This window comes from Leopardus geoffroyi, chromosome D3, assembly GCF_018350155.1.
Source record: "Leopardus geoffroyi isolate Oge1 chromosome D3, O.geoffroyi_Oge1_pat1.0, whole genome shotgun sequence".
Classification (NCBI taxonomy): Eukaryota; Metazoa; Chordata; class Mammalia; order Carnivora; family Felidae; genus Leopardus; species Leopardus geoffroyi.
The window spans coordinates 18,718,124-18,732,700 of record NC_059339.1 but is presented as its reverse complement, the minus strand read 5'-3'; the positions used below and the strand labels follow the sequence as shown (position 1 = coordinate 18,732,700).

General features: G+C 49.3%; 1 long non-coding RNA gene across 2 annotated transcripts in view; it reads right to left on the bottom strand.

The window, feature by feature from the left end:
- The window catches only part of LOC123587870, a 38,166-nt gene that overhangs the window by 9,227 nt on the left and 14,362 nt on the right, over window positions 1–14,577 (bottom strand). Inside the window, exons 3-5 of one of the 2 annotated variants that reach the window (XR_006707573.1) lie at window positions 11,980–12,175; window positions 9,010–9,062; window positions 4,099–4,234 (exon numbers count right to left, since the gene is read on the bottom strand). This is a non-coding gene — a long non-coding RNA (uncharacterized LOC123587870). The remainder of the gene's footprint in view (window positions 1–4,098; window positions 4,235–9,009; window positions 9,063–11,979; window positions 12,176–14,577) is intronic. The other variant, XR_006707572.1, reaches the window with a different exon arrangement.

Below are 14,577 nucleotides of genomic sequence, written 5' to 3'. Positions count from 1 at the left end.
CCACGGACTGAGCCACGCAGGCGCCCCCAAGTTATATGCATCTGTATACATTTGTACACTCACCCAGTTGCACGCTTATCGTCAGTGAATTTCGTTGTGTGGAAATCACATTGCCAGAAAGCGAAACGATTACAGTAAAAAAAACCCACCAGCAAATAGAAAACTAATCCTCCTGGAAGAACATGAGACTGAAAAGGAAACAAGCAAAACCCTCTCCTAAGTTCAGTTCTTCTCTGCAGAAGCAACAATGTATTTATTCATGAAATCACTCAACTAATATTTAGTGACTATCTACTATGTGCCAAGCACCAGGGCAGTTACTCTTTTTTTTTAAATTTCTTAAAATGTTTATTTTATTTTTAAGAGAGAGAGAGACAGAGCGCTAGTAGGGGAGGGGCAGAGAGAGAGGGAGACACAGAATCCGAAGCAGGCTCCAGGCTCTGAGCTGTCAGCACAGAGCCCGACGCGGGGCTCGAACTCACGGACCGTGAGATCGTGACCTGAGCCAAAGTTGGAAACTTAACCCACTGAGGCACCAAGGTGACCCTCCCTCATACTTTTTAAGGGCTGTATGAGGGTCCACTGAAGGGATGAACCAAATTTATTAAACCTGTTCTTTTTTTTAAGATTTTATTTTTAAGTAGTGTCTACACCCAACATGGGGCTCGAACTCACAACCCTGAGATCAAGAGTCACACGCTCCACCAACTGAGCCAGCCAGGCGCCCCCAAACCTGTCCTTTCTTGATGGATGTTTTAGTAGGTTCTGTGTTTCATTTTGTATCACCCACAGCACTGTAGTGAACATCCTTGTATAAGAAAGTGGCCTTATTCACAGGGCGAATTCCTGGGGGTCAAAGAATCTTTGCACTTCAAAGTGTGAAAAAATTCAAAATTTAAATCTCTCAGGTCAGCCCTCTACTTGACATTTAGATGTGTTTCCACTCCTTTTAGACAATGAACCTGTGCTGACAGCACAGAGCCTGCTTGGGATTCTCTTTCTCCCTCGCTACTCCTCCTCCACTCATGCTTTCTTGCTTTCTCTCAAAACAAACACTAAAAAGAAAGAAAGAAAATGAACCCACATCTCCACTTGTACCACCAAGCTGCACAGTTCTGCCCTTATCAATTCCTCTACGTTCATCTCACTCTGTGCTCTAGCTACAGTGATCTCTCTCCCCCGCCACAGGGCCTTTGCACCTGCTATGCCAGCTACCTGCAAAAGTTCCTCCCTCCCCCTTGTCTCCTTCACCCTGCTAAGCTCCCCTTTATCCTTCAGACTTCATCCTACAAGAAGCACTACTTCCTCCAGGGAGCCTTCCCTGATCACTCTGATGGGGCATGTCCCTGTAACAGCTCTCAGAGACTCTGTTTCTGACTCTGTTGCTTCCCTTCAAAGCACTGATATTCACTGATGAAGAAATTCGTGTTTTTAGGACTCTGTGAATAATGCCTGTCTCCCCACTAGACTATAAGCTCCATAGGGCAGGTCTTGGGTTGGACCCTGGGACAAGGATTGGCATGCAAGGGACTGTTTAAGGAAGTGATCCCTCGGGAGATGAGTAAGGGAGTGGGGGGAGCAGGACAGGGGATAGGAGAAAGCCAAGGAGGGTGCAATCTTAGGCAAAGCCCCATGGAGGGTGGCTTCAGCCCGATCTCACACAGGAGCTTGGGAGTGTGAGTTACACCACACAGTTATCGGGACCTGAGTCAAGGGAGCTGGCCCTTCACCCACTGCCAGCCATTGACTAAGAACCGCCCCAGCCTGGGGGTGAGGGGGTTCTAACCCCCTGGCTCTCTGCACGTGCCAGCAAAGTGGCTCTGGCAGCTGGAGGATAGTTCTCTAAAGGAGTCACAAACGTAGGCAAATGGAAGGAAAGCACACAGAAGCTGGTGGAGGGGCACATAGAAATGGCCAAAGGGACCCTAGGGGGATCTGAGCGGGGCGCTAATTGTACCCGCTGCAGGCGATGTCTATCTTCTTCTCTACCCCAGGCACCTAGTCCAGTGCTTGGCACGGAGCGTGCCCTCAAGAAAGACTTGGTCAGCAAGTGAATGAGCCCTGGAATGAACGTGAGCGGAGGGAGAGCCTTTAGCCAGAAGGAATGACATAAACCAAGGCCCAGGAGTGGAACTAGGAACCGATCGTTCAATTGTTAGAAGCCGTGCGAGCCAGTTGTCAAAACAGTATTTCTGACACCAACTGGTGCTTCGTAATCCAATCCAGGTCTGACGCTCCACCGCCCGGAGTTAGCGTCAGACCCGATGGGTGAAGGGGCGTGTATCCCAACAAGACCGCAAGGTCACGACCAAATGGGTGCAGATTCGGGGAGTCTCGAAACTCCCTTCAGCGTTGAGACTTTGCTGGAGCAGATGGTAGATAGAGCTCAGAAAAGCACTATACTCAAGATTACAATTTTATTATAAAGGATAAAATCAGGATCAGCCTAAGGAAGGGTGAGGTCCGGGAGGGCCCCAAACTCGGAGCTTCCGCGCCCTCTCCCCATGGAATCTGGGCTCAACACCCTCCTGGCGCCTCAATGTGGTTAGCAACCAGGAAGCTGTACTGAGCTGCAGCGTCCAGAGTTTTTATGGGGGTCCCGTTACCTAGGCAGCGTTGATTGAATCATTGGCCATGTGATTGAGCTCAGTCTCCAGGCCTCCCCCTGCCCCTTTGGAGAAGAGGTCCTGAAAGCCCCAGCCTTCTAATCACATGGTCGGTCTTTTCTGGTGACCGGCCCCATCCTGAGTCACCCCATCTCTTAGCATCAACTCCGGTGTGATCCCAGGGGCTCACAAATGACACATTCTCCCCATCACTTCAGAAAGTCCGAGGATTCAGTCTTCCTCTCAGGAACCAGGGACAAAGTTCAGCCACTTTTTTTTTTTTTTTTTTTTTTTTTACACAACACACAGTGATTACTGACATTTAAATTATATAAACTTACAGCTAAGTCAATCATATTATAACTAGTAAATACTCAAAACTCATCATTTCTTTTTTTTTTTTTTTTTTTTAATTTTAGAGAGCGGGAGAGAGAGCGTGCATGAGTGGGGGAGAAGGACAAAGGGAGAGAGAGAGAGACAGAGAGAGGATCTTAAGCAGGTTCCATGGTCAGCACAGAGCCTGACGTGGGGCTCAATCTCACAACCGTGGTATCATGACCTGAGCTGAAATCAAGAATTGCACACGCGACCGACTGAGCCACTCAGGTGCCCCCTTAATGCTTTAACTACATTGTGCTACTTGTATGCACTTGAAGTCATCTTTATAACGGAAATGCTATACAGTGGAATCTGTGCGTCTCTCCCCAAGCCCACGTTCACCAACATGTTGGTAGGTTTGAAATCACAGTACCTGACCGTCGGCAGATAATTGATAAATGGCAAGTGTTATCAATGGGGCCTTAACTTAGCCGTAGGTTGCTCGTCTACCCTTAGGAAGTGGCTTAGTCAGTGGATTGTCCCACCTCAGCTCAGGTCGTGATCTCAAGGTCTGTGGGCTTGAGCCTGGCGTGGGCTCCGTGTTGACCGTGTGGAGGCTGCTCCGAATCCCCTCTCTCTTTCTCTGCCCCTCCCCCACTCACGCGCGCGCGCACACACTCTCTCAAAATAAATAAATAAACTTAAAAAGGACAGGAAGTAATGGAGACAATGTTCACGCAGATGAAAAAAAGTGTGTTCTGTTTATAGCCACGAGCTGGGAATAGCGCAAAGAAACTGAAGAGATATTCTTCCAGTATTCAGAAACCATTAGGCAATTGAGCGAAGAAGTTGCTCACGTCACCGACACGGGAGTGAAGTTTTGATGTCCACCTTCACTGTCCCACTTTCGGCCTGCCCACTCGCACTTACGTGAAAACAGCAACCGAGATTCAAGGCTGAGCTACCCTTTGTTCAACACGTCCGACTATAGGCTGGCTATTGATGCCAGAGTTTGGCAAAAATCAATGAAAAGCGTTTTACGAGGATCAATTCGTTCTAGGAATTCACAGTAAAGACAAGTGTATATTTTGCTATTATTTTAAAATTGTGTGCCACATGTCAATATCAATACACTAGGTATCAGTGAAAGTGATAATTAGGCACATACACGCACCTATCATGCAGACAGGTTTCTCTCCAGACAGCTGGGACTAAGCTTCTGTGATCCGGCAGGTCGGATGGAGAGGAAGGGCCAGCACACCTGAGGAGCTGAGTTTGGAGATGAGGCCCGGTGCAGACAGAGCAGGAGCCTGAATGCCAAGGTCAGAGAGGGAGACAACCTAGTCTAAGTCACACAGCCAGGAAGTGGCAGGGCTGGGTTAATCCGAGGGTTATAGTGGGGACCTCCCTCTGTCCTGGGTCCTCTGCGTTCCCCTTCCACCCAGGGCTCCAGCTCACGTATCTCAGGGGCAAACCTGGGGTGGCTTGGGTGTGCCAGGTTAACCTAGCCCAGCCTGGGAATCCCACAAACAGAGCCATTTGTCAGGTTTCTCGTGTGCCAATTAGCAGGGCACGAGCCCGATTAGTCCTTGTGGCATGGCGGATTGGGGGGAATTAATCAGGCCAGAGGCGGTGGCAGGGAGGGGGAGGATAGGAAGGGGAGTGGAAACGGCGCTGAAGGACCCGGGTGGATCATTCCTTACAAGTGGCCACCCAGCCAGTGGGAGGAGCAGCCATAGCTCCTGGGAGATGCCAGTGGAGGGAATCATTCTGGGAGATCAGGAGGGCCTGCCCACCCTTCCCTAGAAAGACAGTACTAGTTTTTAGATCCAGGTGGCTCAGGGAATGACCACAGACGGGGCCCTGCCTTCCACACCTGGATTTCAGAAGATGGGGGGTGGGGGAAGAGAGGGGCTAAGTGGGGTGGGAGGGGATGTTCTAGGGCAGCTGAGCAGACTGAATGAAGTCCCATCTCCCCTCCTCGCTGGCCCCAGCTTCTCTGGGAGAATGTCAGGAACTATCTCTCACCTGCTGAAGCTGGGCTGGCTGTTCCTGGCACGTAGAGCCCTGGGGACCCTACCTGGAAAGTGTCATCTTAGAAGCTGGGTTCTCAGCCCCTGCCAATGTGCTTGCCTTTGATTGATTTTTTTTTTTAAGTTTATTTATTTATTTTGAGAGAGACAGAGACAGTGGGAGTGAAGGAGGGGCAGAGAAAGAGAGAGAATCCCAAGCAGGCTCCACACTGTCAGTGCAGAGCCCGATGCAGGGCTCAAACTCATGAACCATGAGATCATGACTTGAGCTGAAACCAAGAGTTGGACGCTTAACTGATCGGTTGAGCCACCTGGGGGCCCCTGTGCTTGCCTTTTAAAATGTGTTTCCACTGAGAGTTCAGGAAGCCTATGTGGAGGCTTTGTTGACATTAGGAAAAGGCATCCCATTCGGGCAGACCAATTAGGAAAAATCACCCTTTTGGGTACAACAATTACCAAAAGGCTGCATTTTCTCTAGGCTCTTGAAGGCTCTTGGTATAAGCCTCAGCTAGTGGACATCAAGCTGAATTTCAGATACATTTGACCTCCAATCCCACTGCCTCAACCAGGTGCCTGTGGGTAGAGTACAGCTGGACAAGGGTATACTGCAGCCCTGTTCCCACCTTTGCACCCCCAGGGACAGCCTCGGTCCCCTGTGACACCATGGAAAGAGCATGGACTCCGTAATCAGCCAGCACTGGATCCGAACCCCTGCACTGCCGCTAGCTCTGTGTGTGCCCTTCCCCTCCCATCTCGGGACCTCTGTTTCCACATCTCTAAAATGGGAATGGTAACAGCTCTTCTGTCCCAGGGCTTGTGGATGATTGAAGGAGATGACGTGTGGGGCCCCTCAGGAGGTCTCTGTACATATTTGGGCCTGGATTCCCTGGCAGCAGTCCAGATCCTGGCCTGCACCCTCCTGAGATCCAGGTCTGCCCATCTCTCTCCCTGTGGCAGAGGAAGCACCGGACTGGGGTCCGATGACTAGAGAGCCTGGTGGATGGCCTGAGAACTGGGCCTGAAGGCTGGGTCTGGGGCAGCATGTGACAGGAGTCAAGACCCAGCCCTCAGAGTCTTTGGCTTTTTGGGGGTCATGGACCCCTTTGGGCATTTGCTAGAAGCTATGGACTCCCTACCCAGAAAAAAGTTCATCTGCACACACACAGTTTTGTGTATTATTCAAGGGGTTCCAGAACACAGTAAAACCTATCCGTGGACCCCAAAAAACTCCCACCCTACAAGCAGAGGCTCTGCTCTCCCACCTCCAGAGGGGGCATCAGGGCACTGGATTCTTCCACAGGACAAGAAGAGAAGAAGGAAGGAAGGAAATTGGCATCTAATGAGCTGACTTTACATGTATTAGCTCATCTAAGGCTCTTGGCAATCCTGAGATATAGTAACTAGTCCTTTATGACAGATGAATAACCTGAGACTCGAAGAGTCTAAAAGACTTGTCCAAGATCACACAGCTGGTGACAGGGCCAGGACTTGCATCTTTGTTGTCTGATTTCAAAGTTATTCTGCTACTAGTCGAGGCAGAGGCTTTTTCCTCATAGGCAAATGCCCAGCTTACAGAAAGAAGGGAGTCAAGGCCTGGTGTTTCTGCTCCTTCTGTCTGTTCATCTATCCATGTATCCATCTCACCTATGTATGCATGCATCCATCCATCCATCCACCTATTCACTCATCCACCACCACTCTTCTCATCCATTCATCCATCCATCCACCCACCTACCAATCAAACTACCAACCTGCTCATCTATCTGTCCATCCATCCATCCATCCATTCACCCACCTACCCACCCACTCACCCACCTATTCACCCATCCATCTACCAACCTGCTCATTCATCCATCCATCCATCCATCCACCCACCCATCCATTCATCTATCCATCCATCCGTCTATCCATCCATCCATTCATCTATCCACCCATCCATTCATCTATCCATCCATCCACCCACCTATTCACCCACCCACCTACCAACCTACTTATCCATCCATCCACCTACCAATCCACCTACCAACCTGCTCATCCACCCATCCATCCATCCATTCATCATCTATCCATCCATCCTCCCACCTATTCACTCATCTACCCACCAACCTTCTCATCCATCCATCCATCCATCCGTCCGTCCGTCCATTCAACCATCCATTCAACCATCCATCCACCCACCTACCAATCCAACTACCAACCTGCTCATCTGTCTATCCATCTATCCATCCATCCCTTCACCCACCTACCCACCCACTCACCCACCTATTCACCCATCCATCTACCAACCTGCTCATTCATCCATCCATCCATCCATCCACCCATCCATCCATTCATCTATCCATCCATCCGTCTATCCATCCATCCATTCATCTATCCACCCATCCATCCATCCATCCATCCATCCATCCATCCACCCACCCATCCATTCATCTATCCATCCATCCGTCTATCCATCCATCCATTCATCTATCCACCCATCCATTCATCTATCCATCCATCCACCCACCTATTCACCCACCCACCTACCAACCTACTTATCCATCCATCCACCTACCAATCCACCTATCAACCTGCTCATCCATCTATCCATTCATCCATCCACCTACCAATACACCTACCAATCTGCTCATAGATCCATCTACCAACTACAAATCCTTCGGACTCATCTCACCCACCTATCCACCCATCTATCCATCTGTTCATCATCCATCCTTCCATTATCCAACAACATTCCCTTAGCACCTCCTCAGTGCTAATTTCTAGAGATAAAGATGAGAATAAAGCATCATCTTTGCTTTTAAGAACTTCTGGTCTCCAGGGGAAGATGAGATACATAGTTAGATTATTTTCTCATCTGTGTCTTCCCCACCCTACCCCAGGGTGTCAGGAAAAGAAATGTGGGAAATGTTGCCTATTAGATCCCCCTCTGGGTGATTCACTACTCACATTATTGGCACATTAAAAGATCTGACAAGTCCTACAGTCAAGATCTCTTTTCAACCCTTTTCAACCACTATTACCCCAAATGACTTGTCTCTAGAACCTATTTTAAGAGGATTGCCTGTTAAAATCCCATGGAATGAGATTGTCTCAGAATAGAATTGGGGAAATGCTGATACACCAAGGAAAAAAGAACCAAGTGTCACTTAAAAAAACAGAGTAGTACTGGATCATAAGCCGAGGTATAAAATAAATACCAACGAGCCCATACCGATATTAATAAATGACTGGACCGATAAACAAAAGGGAGAATATACAAATCTCCTGTGCAGAAGAATTCCAAATAATTTATGTAGATCCTCTGCCTTCGAGGAGGGGGAGCGTAACTCCCCAGTGTTTCAGTCTAAAAATACAATATGCAAAGAAGGGGAAAGTGGAGAAGCCGGGCAAACACTACACCAGCCACGTGATCAACATTAAGCTTGATAGTGATATCTCAAACTCATAGTATGTGCCCCTGATGGGATGAGAGTGGCTCTTCACCTCCGTGGCTTCTAAAAACACATAACCTCAGTCCAATTAAGAGAAAAATATCAGACAAATCCCAGTTGAGTTACATTCTACAAAATACCCGAACAGTACTCCTTAACATTGTCAAAGTCATCAAAAACAAGGACAATCCGAGAAACTGTCGCAGCCAAGAGGACACTAAGAAGAAGTGACCACTGTATGCAGTGGGGTATCCTGGGTGGGATCCTAGAGCAGAAAAAGGACGTTAGGTAGAAACCAAAGAAATCAGAATGAAGAATGGGGTTTAGTTAATAATAATGTATCAATATGAGTTCATTAATTGTGACAAATGTAAGATGTTAATAACGGGGGGAAACTGGGTGTGGGGCATGTGGGAAATCTTTGTTTTATCTGTGTAATCTTTCTGTAAGTCTAAAATTGTTCTGAGATTAAAAATTATTTAAAAAATAAGTAAATAAAGAAACAAGTGAACAAAATTCAGCAAGTGAGGTACAGGGTTTGGGGAACAGCCTGGGGGAGACAAGGAGTTCTGGTTAGGAGAAGAGGTCTGAAATCAGAGAAGGCTAAATTCTGTAACTCACCTACTGCATGACTCTGAGCAAACTGGTTAATCTTTCCGAGATTATTTCTTCATCTGTAAATGGAGATTTAAAAATGCCGTATTAGTAGATTTGGATTAAATGAGACAATGCATATAGAGTCCTAGGCACCAATAAACATCGTGGGACCGTTAGACTTACTATCTTGTTATTTTTGGCAGGTGTGGAGGATCTGGGAAGGCTGCAGGGAATGGGGCTACTGGCACCCACCCTTGGAGAACTGGTAAACTATAGGTTGGGAGTGGGAGGTCAGTTTTCCCCAAAGCAGAGAGGTCCTTTCTTCTATCCTAGCTCCTACCCTTTGGTTCCAGAGCAGAGCTAAGTGGCCTGGGAGGAGATAGAGACCTCACAGATAGGCTTCTGACTTCCCACCCCAGCTATGGCCCTGGCTTGCCCTTCCGTCTGCCAGGGTCTCTGGGCTAAGTAATCGCTAATTCCTCCCTGATGAAGCACCTGTATCTGTAAGCAAATGAGCTGGCAGGTGGCGGCCCGGATAAAATATGACCTGCTCAGCAGGGGATTTGCTTACCAGTCGGAAGGCAGCCCATCCTGCTGCCTGCAGCCTGGAGGCCTCCTGGATAAAGCATAAATCACCAGTGCCCACAGGGCAGGCGAGAGGGCAGGAGGCACCTGGAAGAGTAAATGCCCCCTCCCTGGCCTCAGGCTTATGGACACTTTCTCAGTGGCTTACGAAAAAGAACCAGAACCGGGAATCAAGGAGACAAGGGGAATTCATTCTAGCTCCACCACAAACTTGCTGTGAAGCCTTGGGAGAGTCACTTTCCCCTTCTGGGCTTAGTTCTCAACTCCAAGAAAGAGCTGTTCTTTCCCTCATGGATTTGCTACAAAGAACATAGAAGAAACTGTATGGAAATACACAATATTTGTTACAATCTTGATGATTATTATGTTGTTACTATGTTGCTCCCACAGAAACCCTGGGGATCAGAGCTCAGGGGCTGGTAAGTTTCTGGTGGGCTGGTAGCTTTAGGGAATTATCTTCAAGGCTATAGTATCTATCGACAGAAAACTGATCAGAGACCTTTCCAAGGAGGCAGCATGATATATGGAAAACCAGAAGTTCCGGAGGCATCGGAACTTGTTTTGAATCCTACAGCTGTCACCCATTAGCTGAAGGGACTTGGGGAAATCACCTTTCCCCTTTGATCCTCAGTCAACTGATCTATAAAGCAGAATGAAGAATATAATCTTTTAGGTTGTGGTTATAAGGTATAAACAAGATTACATTCCAGAGAGGCTGGCTCATAAGCAGCTCCCTGATAAAGGCTAGTTCGTCGAGGCTGAACCAGGTTTACAAATCAGATTTCCTAACTTTCTACTCAGCTCTTTGCTGAGACCTCAGAAAGTCTTGGGGGAATCTCCAGGCCTCTGTGAGCCGCATCGCTGCCCCTACCCCCAATCCCCTGCCGGGAGACTTCTGCAACTTGGACCTGGGAGACCCCTTGGGAAGTGCTCCAGCCCGGAGGCTGCGGGGACTGCATGATGAAGACAGAGCCGTTTGCTAATACCATGTGGCTGCTGTGACAGTCTGTTAATGCCATTTACAACGTGCTGTAATTATGTCTCACACATGCTGGCGGCCCAGCCAGCAGGAACATTCCCTGGGAGGGGCCTCGGAAAGATTCCTTTAGCAGGGTGGGGGTTGGGCTTTCTCAGGAGGCTGGGGGCTGGGGGGGTTGGAAGCCACTCTGAAGGAGTAGGAATTCCTCCCTTTGCACTGACCTACTTGGCTGCCCTGGGCACCTGAGAAAGAGTTCACCCCTGCTTGGACCAGTGGTTCCCATCCTGCATTGTTTTGGAACTTTGGACAAGTCTTGGTTCCTCTCTGGGCCTCAGTATCCCCTTCTAGAAGATAAGGATATGGGGAAAGATAAGAACAGTAGTTCTTAACATTTTTTTGTAGCATCTCCCTAGAAAAATGCACATGCTCACATCCAGTCACAATGTATCCTGCATTTTCAGGGGGCTCACAGGCGACTGAAGTCCATTATTAAGCACCAATGACCCCAGGCCTAGAATCTCAGTCTAGATCATTTCACGGACCTACTACCGCTGTGTTTCAGTCTATTTCTCCACCCGGTTTGTGAGGTCACTCTCTGCTGGATGTTGCTGCTTGTCGTTTGGGACATAGGTGTTCATGACAGTTAGCTGCTCACCCTAGATGGGGCTCCTTATCAGAAAGTGCTCAGAGTTGTCTCTTAAGGCCTTCTGCCTTGAATTTCATGGGCCGGCTCATTTCTACAATGCTGCCCAAACCGTGATATTCCAGGATCTTGCTAGCTGGCGATGTGCATTATCCTCGAAGTTTGGTAAAAAGAGCTCAGCTTTGGAGTTAGACAGGTCTGAGTTAGAATCTCTCCATACTTCCTTGCTGTCCAACCACCAGCTTCTCGGAGCCTCAGTTTCCCTTTCCAGGGAGTTGTCATGAGGGACAATGCCCCTCAGGTGCCTGGTGCAGAATAAGCATCCAATGCAGGCCAGTTCTGCTCCCACTACTGCCCCCCCACCCCCCACCCCCACCACACTGAGCTCAGACCCTCCTCTTCCTTTCTGGAGGGAGCTGAGGAGTCTTGGGGAAAAGCTCTCGGGAATGGAGAAGCCTATTTCCAAGTCATTAGTCCCCCAGTGTCGGGCTGCAGGATGGATTTTGATCAAGAGCGGGGTGACATTTGGCAAAAGTTGCTGATGAGGGATTGAATGATTAATCGTCATGACAACCGGGCTGGAGTAATGACAGGGATGCGATGGCGCCCGAGTTAAACACAAAGCGGCCCCGCGAGCCGGGGCGGTAAATTACTAGGCTTGTCACCGCTGCGCTTTTGGAGAAAGCGGCCGTGCGTTCCTAATGAGAGGTTAACTGTGTCCCCAAAGTAATTACAGCCGATTGAAGAGGTGGCTGGTAATTAGAGGATTAGCGGTGATGAGACTCACCTGCATGGTTGCCATGGTGATGGAGGGTGGGTGGGGTAGCGAGGGGAGGAGGGTCCAGACTCCTCCCCAAGGCAGGTGCCGGAGACCTCTCTAGTTGGGCCAGCCTTGGTGTCCATGACCAATGGGACGGGCCCTGGAGAGCTGGTGGGCAGGCCCCAAGGTTCTGCCTCTGGTGGTGGGGCCTCAGTCTCCCCATCTGTAAAATGAAGAGCTTGAACCCATTGAAGAGCATGGAATAACAGAGCTGGAATTCTGGAACATGGCTGGTCTAGTCAAGTGACATCTCTCTCAAACTCCAAATAGTCTTCAATTTGCCACCCTCCTCCCAAGCCTGGCTTTGCTGGGGCCCAGGAAACCACACACAAATTCTACCTCTTGGCTGAGTGTCTCCAAGGTCTGAGCATAAGCCTCCATTTTCTCATCTCTAAAATGGGGACAATGGGGGCGCCGGGGTGGCTCAGTCGGTTGAGTGTCCGACTTCAGCTCAGGTCATGATCTCACGGTTCGTGAGTTCCAGCCCCGCGTTGGGCTCTGTGCTGACAGCTCGGAGCCTGGAACCTGCTTGGGATTCTGTGTCTCCCTCTCTCTGCCCCTTCCCCATTCATGCTCTGTCTCTCTCTGTCTCTCAAAAATGAATAAATGCTAAAAAAATAAAAAAATAAAAAAAATATAAAATGGAGACAATAATAATGGTACCTGTTTCCAAGGATCCTCTAGAGAATGCGGTGAAATCATAATTGCAGGGCCCTTAGGAAGATGCCTGGTCACCACAAGAGCTCCATAAATGTTAGTGCTTTTGGTCCCCTTTACAAATACCTCTTCCTTCTGCAGACCTGGAGTAGCCAGGGGCAGGGAGGGATCAGGGGCCTCAACCTTTTGTTGGAGAATGGGCTGCGCCTTCCACCCATGATAGGTGACAGGAGCTCCAGGTGAAGCTCTGGGCACTAGGCGCCCACTGTTTGCTCACACTGCGTACCCTTGGTCAAATCTCTCTGCTTCTCTGAGCTTCCTGATTCCTGCCTGCCTGACTGTGCTGTTGGGAGAAAGGAAGGAAATGCTGGGTTTGTGGCGCACTTCACATATGCCAGACCTTCCCATGGTACTTTACAACTATTATTTAGTTCTATCCTCCCCATAATCCATAAAATAATTAGTTTGCCCATTTTTAAACAAGATATTTTGTTTTTAAGTAATCTCTACACCCAACGTGGGGCTGGAACTTAAAACCCTGAGATCAAGAGTCACGTGCTCTATTGACTGAGCCAGCCAGGCACCCCTATTTTGCCCATTTTTTAAAAAATGTGTATTTATTCTTTTTTTTATTTTTAATTTTTTTTTAATGTTTATTTATTTTTGAGACAGAGAGAGACAGAGCATGAACGGGGGAGGGTCAGAGAGAGAGGGAGACACAGAATCCGAAACAGGCTCCAGGCTCCGAGCTGTCAGCACAGAGCCCAACGCGGGGCTCGAACTCACCAACTGTGAGATCATAACCTGAGCCGACACTGGGAGTCGGAGGCTCAACCCACCGAGCTACCCAGGTACCCCTGCCCATTTCTGAGAGGAGAAAACAAAGGCCCAGGGAGGTGAAGTGAGCAGCCCAAACACACAGAGCTGGAGTGAAAGGGCCAGGATTTGAATCCAAGTCAGTCTAAACTTCTTACACTCGGGGGGGGGGCGCCTGGGTAGCTCAGTCGGTTGAGCGTCCGACTTCGGCTCAAGTTCATGATCTTGCAGTTTGTGATCGAGCCCCGCGTGGGGCTCTGTGCTGACAGCTCGGAGCCTGGAGCCTGCTTGGGATTCTGTGTCTCCCTCTCTCTGACCGTCCCCTGTTCATGCTCTGTCTCTCTTTGTCTCAAAAAAATAAATAAATAAACGTTAAAAAAAAAAAAAGAATAAATAAACATTTAAAAACCTTTCTTACACTTTCTACCACATGAAGAAGCCGACTTACACCCCAAGGAGACGCCGGTCCACCGCCTCCATCCAAGGGCCTGGGCACCCGAGAGGCGGACCTTCAAGAGAAGCCTGCCTGGGATTGGCCTGGGCGGTCGTGACATCATGAGGGCGGAGCTCTTGCCGGGCGCGCTTGTGGGCAGCTGCGGCTGCTGGTGGAGTCTGCGCGCCCCAGGGTCCGGATTGAGATGCCAGGGGGTGAGGATGGTGACAGCCAGATCTCCAAACTGGTCCCTGGGCACAGGCCTCAGTGAACCACTGAGCACAGTGGCTTAATTATTCCATCCATAAATGATGAGCCTCGTTCATTTCCGGGCCTTCATGACAAATTTATGGCCTTATTTAATGTGCTGGCTGCTGACCTTCCCTGGGATCGCAGGGAAACCGGGGCGGGGTGCGGGTGGCTTCCTGGAGGGCGCGGTGCCCGAGCTGCTGGGCCTCACGTCCCCTCCCGTCACCCGCGGGAGCAACCAAGGCCTCTGGCCTATTGCGGTTGTCGAACTCAGTTTTCTCCGCCTTGCTTCTCTGGGGGAGGCGCTGGCGCAGTGAGCTGAGGGTAGGGCCTCTGAAGTCAGAGGGATGCTGGTTCGAGTCCGCGTCTGCTACTTTTGAGCTACATGACTTTAAGCATGTAAGCTGCTT